The following is a 14,326-nucleotide window of genomic DNA, read 5'->3' as shown; positions in this document are numbered from 1 at the left end:
TTTGAGGTTGTTTGAAACACTTACTACATTACTGTAAGCATCACTGAGTTTATTAGCAACTATCACTACATTACTGTTAGCATCATTTTGAGGTTAGAAGCAACTCTTAGTACATGACTGTCAGCATCACTTTGAGGTTGTTCGAAACACTTACTACATTACTGTAAGCATCGCTGAGCTGATTAGCAACTATCACTCCATTAATGTTAGCATAATTTTGAGTTCATTAGCAATTCTTACTAAATCACTGTCGCATCATTTTGAGATCATTAGCGATTCTTCTGACATCACTGTCGCATTATTTTGAGGTTCGTAGCAACTCTTTCTACATGACATTCAGCAACACTTTTAGGTTATTCGAAACACTTACTACATTACTATAAGCATCACTGAGTTTATAGCAACTATCACTGCATTACTGTTAGCATCATTTTGAGTTCATTAGCAATTCTTACGACATCACTGTCGCAATATTTTGAGGTTCGAAGAAACTCTTACTACATGACTGTCAGCATCACTTTGAGGTTGTTTGAAACACTTACTACATTACTGTAAGCATCACTGAGTTTATTAGCAACTATCACTACATTACTGTTAGCATCATTTTGAGGTTAGAAGCAACTCTTAGTACATGACTGTCAGCATCACTTTGAGGTTGTTCGAAACACTTACTACATTACTGTAAGCATCGCTGAGCTGATTAGCAACTATCACTACATTACTGTCAGCATCATTTTGAGTTCATTAGCAATTCTTACTACATCACTGTCACATCATTTTGAGATCATTAGCAATTCTTCCGACATCACTGTCGCATTATTTTGAGGTTCGTCGCAACTCTTACTACATGACTATCACCATCACTTTGAGGTTGTTCAAAACACTTCCTACATTACTGTTAGCATCATTTTGAGTTCATTAGCAATTCTTACTAAATCACTGTCGCATCATTTTGAGATCTTTAGCAATTCTTCTGACATCACTGTCGCATTATTTTGAGGTTCGTAGCAACTCTTACTACATGACTATCACCATCACTTTGAGGTTGTTCAAAACACTTCCTACATTACTAGTAGAATCATTTTGAGTTCATTAGAAATTCTTCCGACATCACTGTCGCATTATTTTGAGGTTTGTAGCAACACTTACTACATGACTGTCAGCATCACTTTGAAGTTCTTCGAAACTCTTACTACATTACTTTAAGCATCACTGAGTTTATTACCAACTATCACCACATTACTGTTAGCATCATTTTGAGTTCATTGGCAATTCTTACGACATCACTGTCGCATTATTTTGATGTTCGTAGCAACTTTTACGACATTACCGTTGCATTATTTAAAGGTTCGTAGCAACTCTTACTACATTACTGTCAGCATCATTTTGAGGTTGTTCGAAACTCTTACTACATTACTGTAAGCATCACTGAGTTTATTAGCAATTATCACTACGTTACTGTTAGCATCATTTTGCGTTCAATAGCAATTCTTACATCACTGTCAGCATCATTTTTAGGTTATTTGAAACTTTCACTACATTACTGTTAGCATCACTTTCAGTTCATTAGCAATTCTTACTACATCACTTTTGCATTATTTTGAGGTTCGTAGCAATTCTTACTACATGACTGTCAGCATCACTTTGAGGTTATTCGAAACTTTCACTCCATTACTGTTAGCATCATTTTGAGTTCATTAGCGATTCTTCCAACATCACTGTTGCAATATTTTGAGGTTCGTAGCAACTCTTTCTACATGACATTCAGCATCACTTTGAGGTTGTTCGAAACACTTACTACATTACTGTAAGCATCACCGAGTTGATTAGCAACTATCACTACATTACTGTAAGCATCATTTTGAGTTCATTAGCAATTCTTACTAAATCACTGTAGCATCGTTTTGATGTTCGTAGCAACTTTTACTACATTACTGTTGCATTATTTAAAGGTTCGTAGCAACTCTTACTACATTACTGTCAGCATCACTTTGAGTTTATTAGCAACTATCACTACATTACTGTTAGCATCATTTTAAGTTTATTAGCAATTCATAGACATCACTGTAGCATTAAATTGAGGTTAGTAGCAACTCTTACTACATGACTGTCAGCATCACTTTGAGGTTATTCGAAACACTTACTACATTACTGTAAGCATCACTGAGTTTATCGCAACTATCACTGCATTACTGTTCACATCATTTTGAGTTCATTAGCAATTCTGACGACATCACTGTCGCAATATTTTGAGGTTCGAAGAAACTCTTACTACATGACTGTCAGCATCACTTTGAGGTTGTTCGAAACACTTACTACATTACTGTAAGCATCACTGAGCTGATTAGCAACTATCACTACATTACTGTTAGCATCATTTTGAGGATAGAAGCAACTCTTACTACATGACTATCACCATCACTTTGAGGTTGTTCAAAACACTTCCTACATTACTGTTAGCATCATTTTGAGTTCATTAGCAATTCTTACTAAATCACTGTCGCATCATTTTGAGATCTTTAGCAATTCTTCTGACATTACTGTCGCATTATTTTGAGGTTCGTAACAACTCTTACTACATGACTGTCAGCATCACTTTGAGGTTGTTCGAAACACTTATTACATTACTGTAAGCATCACTGAGTTGATTAGCAACTAACACTACATTACTGTTAGCATAGTTTTGAGTTCAATAGCAATTCTTACGACATCACTGTCAGCATCATTTTTTATTTACTCGCAACTCAAACCACATGACTGTCAGCATCACTTTAAGGTTATTCGAAACTTTCACTCCATTACTGTTAGCACCATTTTGAGTTCATTAGCAATTCTGACTACATCACTGTCGCATCATTTTGAGATCATTAGCAATTCTTCCTACATCACTGTCGCATTATTTTGAGGTTCGTTGAAACTCTTACGACATGACTGTCAGCATCACTTTGAGGTTGTTCGAAACGTTCACTCCATTACTGTTCGCATCATTTTGAGTTCATTAGAAATTCTTACTCAATCACTGTCCCATCATTTTGAGATCTTTAGCAATTCTTCTGACATCACTGTCGCATTATTTTGAGGTTCGTAGCAACTCTTACTACATGACTGTCAGCATCACTGAGTTTATAGCAACTGTCACTGCATTACTGTTAGCATCATTTTGAGTTCATTCGCAATTCTTCCGACATCACTGTCCCATCAGTTTGAGATCATTACCAATTCTTCTGACATCACTGTCGCATTATTTTGATGTTCGTGTCAACTTTTACTGCATTACCGTTGCATTATTTAAAGGTTCGTAGCAACTCTTACTACATTACTGTCAGCATCACTTTGAGTTTATTCGAAACTTTCACTCCATTACTGTTAGCATCATTTTGAGTTCATTAGCAATTCTTACTCAATCACTGTCGCATCATTTTGAGATCTTTAGCAATTCTTCTGACATCACTGTCGCATTATTTTGAGGTTCGTAGCAACTCTTACTACATGACTGTCAGCATCACTTTGAGGTTGTTCGAAACACTTACTACATTACTGTAAGCATCACTGAGTTTATTAGCAACTATCACTACATTACTGTAGCATCATTATGAGGTTCGTAGCAACTCTCACCACATTACTGTAGCATCATTTTGAGGTTCGTATCAACTCTCACTACATTACTGTAGCATAATTTTTAGGAATTTAGAAACTCTCACCACATCACTTCAGCATCATTTTGAGATTTTTAGCAACTCTCACTACATTACTGCACCATTATTGAGGTTCGTAGCAACTCTCACTACATCACTGTAGCATCATTTTGAGGTTCTTAACAACTCACACTGCATTACTGTCAGCATCATTTTGAGGTTTTAAGCAACTCTTACTGCATCACTGGAGCATCATTTTGAGGTCCGGAGCAACTCTCACTACATCACTGTATCATCATTTGGAGATTTTAAGCAACTCTCACTACATCACTGTAGCATCATTTGGAGGATAGTAGCAACTCTCACCACATCACTGTAGCATCATTTTGAGGTTCGTAGCAACTCTCACTACATTATTGTAGCATCATTTTGAGGTTCGTAGCAACTCTCACTACATTACTGTCAGCATCATTTTGAGGTTTTTAGCAACTCTCACTACATCACTTTAGCATCATTTTTAGGTTCTTAGCAACTCTCACTAAATGACTGTCAGACTCATTTTGAGGTTTTAAGCAACTCTTACTGCATCACTGTAGCATCATTTTGAGGTCTGTAGCAACTCTCACCACATCACTGTCGCATCATTTTGAGTTTTTTGAGAAACTCTGACTACATCACTGTAGCATCATTTGGAGGATAGTAGCAACTCTCACCACATCACTGTCGCATCATTTTGAGATTTTAAGCAACTCTCACTACATGACTGTCAGCATCATTTTAAGGTTTTAAGCAACTCTTACTGCATCACTGGAGCATCATTTTGAGATTTGAAGCAACTCTTACTACATGACTGTCAGCATCATTTTAAGGTTTTAAGCAACTCTTACTGCATCACTGGAGCATCATTTTGAGATTTGAAGCAACTCTCACTTCATCACTTTAGCATCATTTTTCAGATTAGTAGCAACTCTCACTACATCACTGGAGCATCATTTTGAGGTTTTTACCAACACTTAATACATCACTGCAGTATCATTTTGAGGTTTTTAGCAACTGTCACCACATCACTGTCGCATCATTTTGAGATTTTAAGCAACTCTCACTACATCACTTTAGCATCATTTCTTAGATGAGAAGCAACTCTCACTATATCACTGGAGCATCATTTTGAGGTTTTTACCAACACTTACTACATCACTGCAGCATCATTTTGAGGTTTTTAGCAACTCTCACTACATCACTGTAGCATCATTTTGAGAGTCGTAGCATCTCTCACTACATTACTGACAGCATCATTTTGATTTTTTTTTTCAACTCTCACCACATCACTTTCGCATCATTTTGAGATTTTTAGCAACTCTTACTACATTACTGTAGCATCATTTTGAGGTTCGCAGCAACTCTCACTACAAAACTGTAGCATCATTTTGAGGTTCGTAGCAACTCTCACTACATCACTGTAGCATCATTTTGAGGTTTTTAGCATCTCTTCCTACATCACTGTAGCATCATTTTGAGGTTCGTTGCAACTCTCACTACATTACGGACAGCATCATTTTGAGATTTTTAGCAACTCTCACCACATCACTGAAGCATCATTTTGAGATTTTTAGCAACTCTCACTACATCACTGTAGCATCATTTTGAGGTTCGTAGCAACTCTCACTACATTACTGACAGCATCATTGTGAGGTTTTTAGCAACTCTCGCCACATCACTTTAGCATCATTTTGAGATTGTTAGCAACTGTTCCGACATCACTGTAGCATCATTTGGAGGATAGTAGCAACTCTCACCACATCACTGTCGCATCTTTTTAAGATTTTAAGAAACTCTCACCACATCACTGTAGTATCATTTCTTTGATAAGTACCAACTCTCACTACATCACTGGAGCATCATTTTGAGGTTTTAAGCAACTCTTACTACATCACTGTAGCAACATTTCTCTTCTCTTCCCCACCTCTCTGTCTCCTCTCCTCCCTCACCTCCATCTCTCTCCAGCCCTTTTTAGACAGAAAATGTGCCAAATTTGCCGTCTTGTCTGTGTGAAATGGAGGCGTAATATTCCTCTTTTTGAAAAGACACCCTTGTGTGGGCATCAACACTTGATGTGATGTGCAGCTCACACAACCTCAGTCATTAACAACGCAATGACTGAGGTTGGCAGAGCGGGGCAACAACAGACTCTTGAACTGAAACCCAAGATGGAAACCATCTCGGAGCAGTTGGCCGCTCTGCAAAGAGGAGAGTGATGTTGAAGACCAGAAATTTAACTTTACATTTTGGATTGGACTGAAAGAGAAGACAGATTGGAATGTGTGCTCCTCCGCCCAAACCCACAGCTTCCTTATCGGCTGCCCCATTGTTTATCCTCCAGGAGAACTCCTTCTGCCTTGGTGACGTAAATGGCGCGTACTATCCTCCCCTCCCCTTCCCCCGTGTGTTCCTGACCCTTGCCTCTGCCCTCTCCACCTCCCTTGGGGTGGCAGCGCAGACCTTGTAGTCTGGCTGCAGGCCTCACTCTCACTTGCCTCCATTGGGACAACGGACTGTTCAAGTTCAGCGTACATACACAACAAATGTATATGTGCTGCTGTTAATTCTGAAGTGTACCATTATTACGATTAAACTGTGCATTCAGGGAACATTAAAGTGGTTTCAATCGTATTCATCAGGTTGATTTCAGTTTGTAGACGTTCATGATAAATCTTCTATACAAAGTTAAACACGGTGTTCCTCAAGGTTCAGTGCTGGGGCCGATAGTCTTCACTTTATATATGCTTCCTTTAGGTCATATTATTGGGAAACAGTCCATAAATTTCCATTGTTACACAGATGATACTCAATTATATTTATCAATAAAGCTGGATGAATGCCAACAGTTGTCTAAAACTCCATGTATGAGTTCCATCTAGGCTGGACTTTTGTAATTCTTTATTATCAGGCTGCACCAACAAGTGATTAAAGACTTGACAGCTGCACATGTATTGACAGGAACCAGGAAGAGAAACCATCGTAACAATAACATACACTCATGTAAGATAGTCTGAATACACTCGAAGATAATTCAGTCTTTGATCAGTGATCAATACGTCAATACAAAGATCAGTAAGTGGTCCCAGGTGGATCTTTCCATGGTGACCTCAGAGAAAATAAGATCAGCCCCCTCACCGTCATATCCAATGATGGCTCCATTATGTCAGGTTAACTGAGTTCATTTCCTGCTGCATTATCTGAAAAACGCTTTCTTAAACCAGAACCTCCAAGTTGGGTCTGAACGACCATGATAAATTGCACTATCTACTCAGTTTGAGTCACACCAACACAGAATGGACAAAGGACATTTTTCTGTTGTGTTGTTTCATGTTTTCCTGATCTGGGAAGCTTTTGCAAGACAAATGTCTCTCAAGTGTGTGTTCTCCTCATGAGTGTGTTAACATGCAGGCTTCCTCTTGTGACAACTGATGTCATTGGAAACCATCTTGAGGACATTTGGAGAAAGTTCAATCTTTTAGCTGCAGTTACAGTGACTTACAACTCTGGAACAACAACAAAAACACCCCTCCACAAACACTCTTGTCCAACATTTGTGCCCAAATTTTCTCCTCATGAGGCATCAAATCACTACAAAAACTGCCATTAAGTTGATCTGGTTGGCACTGGTATTTGTTCTTGCTGCATCATCGTCCAGCCTCCAACCAGAGGTCCCTCAGTTATCATGGAGCCACAGGTGGAGTCTGGATTCTTTTCTAGAATGAGACGGCAATGAGAGACCTGCCAAGTGACATCACTGACATGAATGGATGACTTCAGTCACGTGACTGGATGACTTCAGTCACATGACTGGATGACTTCAGTCACATGACTGGATGACAGTGTAGATGCCAATATAGAGGTTGGGGAAATCGTCTCTGAGAATCCAGCTTGAACCCACGCCCTCCTTGTCCTTCAAAAACCCAAACAGCGACCATCAGTCTCCCTCCAATCCTGTACTTGGTTCAATGTTGCTGTTCCATTTTGCAGCAGTAGGTGTCGCTGTGATACCAGGTTCAGTTCAAGAGTCCCAACTCCAGCTCATGTTGGTGACCTCAGTGGCAGGTAAAATGGTGCTTCAGTGGATCATGTGATCAACTCATGTGTGTCCTCACTGCTCCACAGGTCTGTCAAATGTTCTGTAAAATAGTTGGACCCAGCAGAGCTGCTAGATTAGGAGTTGATGGAGTCGTTGCAGATACCAGGGTCCAGTTCCATCCTCACTACCCCTGGTGACCATGTCAAAGTGTCCTTGAGTAAGATACTGAACCCCTAAATACTTCTGATGAGTAGGTTGGCTCCTTGCATGGCAGCCTTCAGCATCAGTGTGTGAGTGTGTGTGAATGAGAGGACATTGTTCAGCTCCTTGAGTGCTGCTGAGGTAGAAAGGCTCTGTACAAACTGAGTCCTTTTACCATTTCTTTCCTGCTTCTAGCGGCGCTGTCGTCACTTCCTGTGACCGTGGGAGGGAAAGGGTCCCCCTTCAGAATCAGTTTGATATCATGATGTTACTTCCTCTTCAACATGCCTTTAGCAGACCAACTCACAGAACAGCTCAGTGAGGTAGTGTGGCCGAGCGGTCTAAGGCGCTGGATTTAGGCTCCAGTCTCTGAGGAGGCGTGGGTTCAAATCCCACCACTGCCATCATGTCCCAGGTCACTGGAGAGGTGTGGCAGGTCTCTAACTGCCTCTCCTCTCTCTTCCACTGGTATCTTCAAACCTGTGACCAGAAGAAGAATCCTCCTGTGAGTCCACAGACCTGAGCATCGCTGCTCTGACTACCAGGTTACTTCCTGGTTATCAGAGTGAAGTCAATGGGGAAGTAGTCAGTTGTTCATTTTGTTTTATGACAGAGGCCTCATTGTGAATTAAATAATTCTATTTCTTTACTTGACGTTTCACGCTGTTTCGATTGAAAAAGGCGAGTTCCTGGAGAAGATCTTCTAGGGGTCCAGGTTAAAGCGGTGCCCCAGCTGGCACCAGGCGCTGACCCAGGTCCTGCATGGGAGATACTGTCAGTTCTGTTCTGCCCTGCTCACAACCACAGGCTGGTGTTGAGGCCTGCAGCAACCAGGGCCCCAGTCACCAAGAGTATAAAGGCTGGTCATTGTGGCAGTGGGAGGAGTCAAAATGAAGACAGACCAATGTGAGCAGGACGTTCCTGGAGAAGTCATCCATCCACTTTCTATTCTTATCCTTGAAGGGTCACGGGGGGGGGGGGTGATCCCAGGTGACATTGTTCAAGAGGCAGGGTTCACCCTGGACAGGTCACCAGTCCATCAGGAGAAATGAGGTGGTCGGTATCATGCAACCTAAACTAAAACATTAGTCAGATCAAATTCAGATTAAAGCAAGAGTCTCCAGATCAAAGTCAGAATTCCTGATGATGTCATCAGGGCTTTGACAGTAGCTAGAATTCTGTCTTTGATCTCAGGAGGACATGAAAGAAACACAATTGAGGAAAGTAGAGGAGAACATTCAGCTTCATTAGAAACACTTGAACTGTTGAACAGTAGAATTTGTTTGAAACAGTTTACAACATTGAGTGACAGGATTGAAGAGGGGAGAGTTTTCTACTTTAAATTTAATTCTAACTTCAAAGTCAAGTCAAGTCAGTTTTATTTATTTTGTGCCAAATCCCAACAGAAGTTATCTCATGACACTTTACAAGTTTATCTAATGAGATCGGTACCCTGGAAGGTATCACCTTGGCCCCCCAGCACCACCCGAAGGAACCGAGGAGGTCTCTTTGTTCAGGATCTGTCCTTTCATGCCCACATTCAGCAAATTTCGAGGACTGCTTTCTTTCATTTGTGAAACATTGCTGAGATCAGACACATCCTGTCTCAAAAAGATGCAGAAAAACTAGTCCATGCCTTTGTCACTTCCAGGCTGGATTACTGCAATTCCCTCCTATCAGGCTGCACCAGGAGGTCCCTAAAGACTCTCCAGCTGGTCCAGAACGCTGCTGCCTGACTAGAACTAGTAGAAGAGACCATGTCTCTCCTGTACTGGCCTCTCTGCATGGCTCCCTGTCAAATTTAGAAGAGAATTCAAAATTCCCCTTCTACCATCCAAGTCCTCAACAGTCAGGCTCCTTCATACCTGACAGAGCTCCTAGTCCCCTATTATCCAGCTAGAACCCTTCGCTCCCAGGATGCAGGGTTACTGGTGGTTCCTAGAGTTTCTAAAAGTAGACTGGGAGCCAGAGCCTTCAGCTATCAGGCTCCCCTCCTGTGGAACCGTCTCACAGTTTCAGTCCAGGATGCAGACACCCTCTTGACCTATAAGAGCAGACGAAAGACCTTCCTTTTTGATCAGGCTTATAGTTGGGCTGCTTAGGCTGGCCCTTAGATATGCTGCTAAAGGCTTAGACTGCTGGGGGATCTCCCATGGTGCACTGGGCTTCTCTCTCCTCCTCTCTGTCCTCCTATATTTGTCATACATAAATCATACTCATATGTATTACTAACTCGTCTCCTTCTCCAGAGCCTTCAGGCTCCCCTCATCCCAGATGTGGGTGCTGCTGGAGGAGGCTGCAGACCTGAAGAGGCTCAAGCTGCCACCCGTAGCTCCACCTGCTCACCGTCTGTCCATCAGTCTCTTCACTTCTCTCTCTCTTTATCTCTGTCCCACTCTTTCCTTCTGCATATCTGTCTTCCTCCATTATCTGTCTTTGTCTCTGCCCCGCTCTCCTGCTCTCTTTCCCTCCAACCGGTCAAAGCAGAAGGCCGTCCCCACTGATCCTGGATCTGCTCGACGTTCCTGCCTGTTAAAAGGAAGGTTTTTGTCGCCGCTGTTGCAGGATGTGCTGCTGGTGGAGAATTGTTGGGTGGAGGTTCATTGAAGGAGTTTGGTTCGAGAACTGCTCTACTAGTACAGAGTCATGAGAGAACTTTTGTTGTGATTTGGCGCAATACAAATAAAACTGACTTGACCAGTGTCATTTGTGGTCTTTTGTAAATTGCATGCCACATGAAATTATTGTTGGTCAGTTTTCTAGCGACAGTCTCACAGTGGCAAGACAAGAACACTTCTACTTTTAATGTTGACAGTTTGTTCAACACTGAACTTCATCCAGTACCATGTTGTCAAACACTGGAACCTCCACAGCACCTGAACAGGGACTTGAACCCTGGACCCTCACATTAAAAGTCTGATGCTCTACCGTCTGAGCTCCTCAGGCTCTTTCTACAGCATTGAGACAGGAACAGAAACACCTGTGAAGGTCAAACTGATGCTTTCTTGACTTGTTCAGTCCTCCATGTTAAAGTCCACCATGCTTTTGATTGGCTCTGATTCTCTGTGGCAAAATCCAACAAGAGGCTCCAAAAATGTCCTGAATGTCACAAGAATGCACAGGACAAGATGTTAGTTTCCTTCATGTCTGCAGTTCCTCCACTGGAAAGTAAAGTCAATGCTGCTCCTCTGCTGAAACCTGGGATCGGACCAGGGACCTTTAGATCTTCAGTCAAAGGCCCTCCCAACTGAGCTGGTTCAGTTCTGAGTGAGGGCCCTGCTTCTCTCATTTATAATCTCTTCCACTCTCACTAGAACTTAGAGAGGATTGGAGCTTCTGAAGTCCTGACACAAATCACACCAGGGACTCTGAACCACACAGTGAAGGAGTTGGTCATCAAGGTCGATGGCAGCTTATTAAGTTCTAGCTTTGATCAAATATAAGAAATGTAAATGAATTCAACATTGACTGCATTTCTCTCCTTTCTTTGGTGCCCTCAGACTTTCTGAGAATTGTAGGAGGAACTGCTCTCTGCTCTGTGTTTGTTCTGCTCAATGGAGGAAGGAACCGAGGACCGAAGCTCTTAAGTTTTCCAGTTCCTACATCAGTGAATGGACTTTCTGTGCTGCAAGGAGCCAAAGCTACTAAGGAGGATTACAGAGTTTGTCCTTGCTGGAGTCAGTGACTTAATAGAGTCTAACAAAGGGTTGAACCTGAATGAGACAGTCACCCTTCAACATGGGGCCATGGCAGAGTGAACCAAGAACACTACAATGGGGGTGAGAGTGGAGCCATGATGGATTCACAGTTCATCACCTCCACCATCATGTGGACCACCTGATCACCTCTCCCTCAACCTCTAAATAACTCATTCCCTGACCGGGAATTGAACCCGGGCCACGGCGGTGAGAGCGCCGAATCCTAGCCACTAGACCATCAGGGACCACACTGAGCTCTCCAACAACAGAGACTATACACAATGACTCAAGAACACAGGACTCTGTGGTCTCAGCTTGAGATGCAGAGGGTCCACCAAGACCACCAGACACCTCAGCCACCTGAAGACAGTCCACCCCAGGATCAGCTTCTATGACTCAGTGGTCCAGAACCATGATGAAGCCTGATCATGAATGTGAGCAAAGCTCTTGGAACAGGCCTGCTGCCACCACAACTAAGATCCTGCAGGTCACTAGAAACTCCAGTGTCCAGCTGACAAGTGGACGTTCCTCTGATCTGTGGTGGTGCTGAGTTTAGCAAACATCTCCAACAAGAAGATGAAGGAGGCCATCAACTCCTCCAAGCTCAACATCTATACTGGCTTTACTGGGAGATCAGGAGGTCAAAGCAGATCTCCACCCTCCACCTCAGATGGTTTCTACTCACAGAGATGAGGGACCAGTTCAAACCAGCTCCCTGGAGCTCCCTTAAGCCATTGTCCCCCTCAGCTAACATCCGGATCTGGACCTGCACCGGTGCTGACTTGTGTCTTGAGTCCCCAGAGTTTGTTGAACCAGAGAAGCTTCAACTGGTGACGGTCGTACAACCAAGCGTGAAGGTGAGCCTGCATTGTCTGATCTGGAGCTAACAGGAATTAGCAAGTTAGCAACTGTTCTAGAGTTGCTGCTGAGTTGAATTTGAATTTATTTGTTAAAAGGTTCCAGTTTCTATGAGGTCAGGGAAGATTGGTGTGGATCCAAAGGTCCCTGGTTGGATTCCCACCTCTCACAGAGGACCTGATGCTTCACGTGAGCTGTGGGATTGGTCTTTACTGCTGAGACAGAAAGAATCCTCCCACATTGGCTTCTTTTAACTGTCAACATTGGTTTGGCTCATTGGAACATTTTCAAACCCTCGTTGCTCAGATTTTCCATTAATTTGATCATGACTTTAGACACATGTTCTCTTTATTAATTAAATAATCACTTGAGTTATGAATTTAGTGAGTCAACCAGACTTGGTCCATGATAAAAGTTAGTCTGGTTATTATTCAGTTTCCAGTCAGTAGGGACACACACACACACACACACACACACACACACACACACACACACACACACAGCCTGTCTTCAGTATAAAATGGTCTGTCACGTTCTCTCACGTTGGAAGATTTCTCTGACTCCATTGTGAATACAGAGATTCTTCATCTGCCACCTGAGTCTTGATCCACTGATTCCTCTGATCCACCTCTTTCTGCTCCAACAAGGCTGACATGGATCAGGTGGGTCCATGTCAGCCAATCAGGAGGTTTCTCCTCTCAGTTAATTTTCTTCATCCCAGTTTAGATTGATTCTTCTCAGCCTCATGAAGGAGCATCTGATCAGGTGTTTGACTGCTTGTTAGTTGTAATTCCATAGACTTTGAACTCAGATGTGATAGAATTAATAATGCAATGGCAGTCCTGCCAAGTGACATCACTGACATGACAGGATGGCCCAGTCATGTGACTGAAGGAGCTGAGAGCTTCTACACATCATTGTTGATGGTGTCTTCCACTGTAGTCAGCAGCCACAACTCCTCTATCAACACCTGTCAGAGACCTGCTGGAGGCCCCACTGAGGTTTGAACTGGGATCACTGGATTCAGAGTCCAGAGTGCTCACCATTCCACCATGGAACCATCAAAGAGGAAACGTGTGAGACAAACTATGGCACTAATCATGTATGAGGGACTGCAGTGGTTTTCTGGATCTAATTTCCACAAACAAATGATGATTTGGGGAAAGGTCTGACAAAGTCTGACAAACATACCCTGATTTTTTCACAAACAAATGATGATTTTTAGACAGTAACACAGGGCTCTTATTTTGGAGGGCCATCGGGATGTGAAATATCCCAGACCTCTGAGATCAGAGCGTTCACTTTGATCTCAGGGTCCTGAATTTGGAGGTTCCTTCTTTGGTCTCCAAGTTCTAACTCCCATCTGACTGAATCCTTTTTTTAATGAGCTCCTCAGACCCTGATGATGTCAGGAAGAAATCCAGACATTCAGTTCTCATCTCAGCTGTTCTGACTGAGACGTCAAGCAGTCAGGAAAAAAGTGTTACGACCCAAAGTGGGACCTTTACAGGAGCTAACAAAGTGTCTTTTTTCCTAAACTACTTGAGGAACTGGTTAAACCAGTAAAATATGCATTTGTGTGTGCAGACCAGTGGGGAGCCTGGGTGAGTGGAAGGATGTTTACCACCAACACAGAACCCAGACTTCAGTCATGTGATGAGATGGAGACTCTGATGATGAAGTTAATGGACAAAATGTGAATTGAAAGAAAACACATTCCTTCAGCAGACTTTGATCCAACATTGAAGTTAGAGTTTGGTGGCTGCTCCATGTTGGAGGAAACCAGGCGATGTTGGACCGTCACAGGGAAGCTCCTTTGCCTCCTCTGCTGCCAGTTCAACCACTCACTCCCCTCAGTG

At 42.5% G+C, this 14,326-nt stretch overlaps 2 non-coding genes across 2 annotated transcripts; one reads left to right on the top strand and one right to left on the bottom strand.

The window, feature by feature from the left end:
* Positions 1–8,233: 8,233 nt before the first annotated feature.
* trnal-uag (transfer RNA leucine (anticodon UAG)) lies at positions 8,234–8,315 on the top strand. The gene has a single exon. It is a non-coding gene; the product is annotated as a tRNA-Leu (tRNA).
* A 3,467-nt stretch (positions 8,316–11,782) lies between these two features.
* trnae-cuc (transfer RNA glutamic acid (anticodon CUC)) lies at positions 11,783–11,854 on the bottom strand. The gene has a single exon. It is a non-coding gene; the product is annotated as a tRNA-Glu (tRNA).
* Between the last annotated feature and the right edge of the window lie 2,472 nt (positions 11,855–14,326).

The sequence above is a fragment of the Aulostomus chinensis genome, chromosome 1 (assembly GCF_037954235.1).
Source record: "Aulostomus chinensis isolate RoL2024-O1b breed Wild chromosome 1, RoL_Achi_v1.0, whole genome shotgun sequence".
In the NCBI taxonomy this organism is placed as follows: Eukaryota; Metazoa; Chordata; class Actinopteri; order Syngnathiformes; family Aulostomidae; genus Aulostomus; species Aulostomus chinensis.
This window is presented reverse-complemented; position numbering and strand designations above follow the sequence as displayed.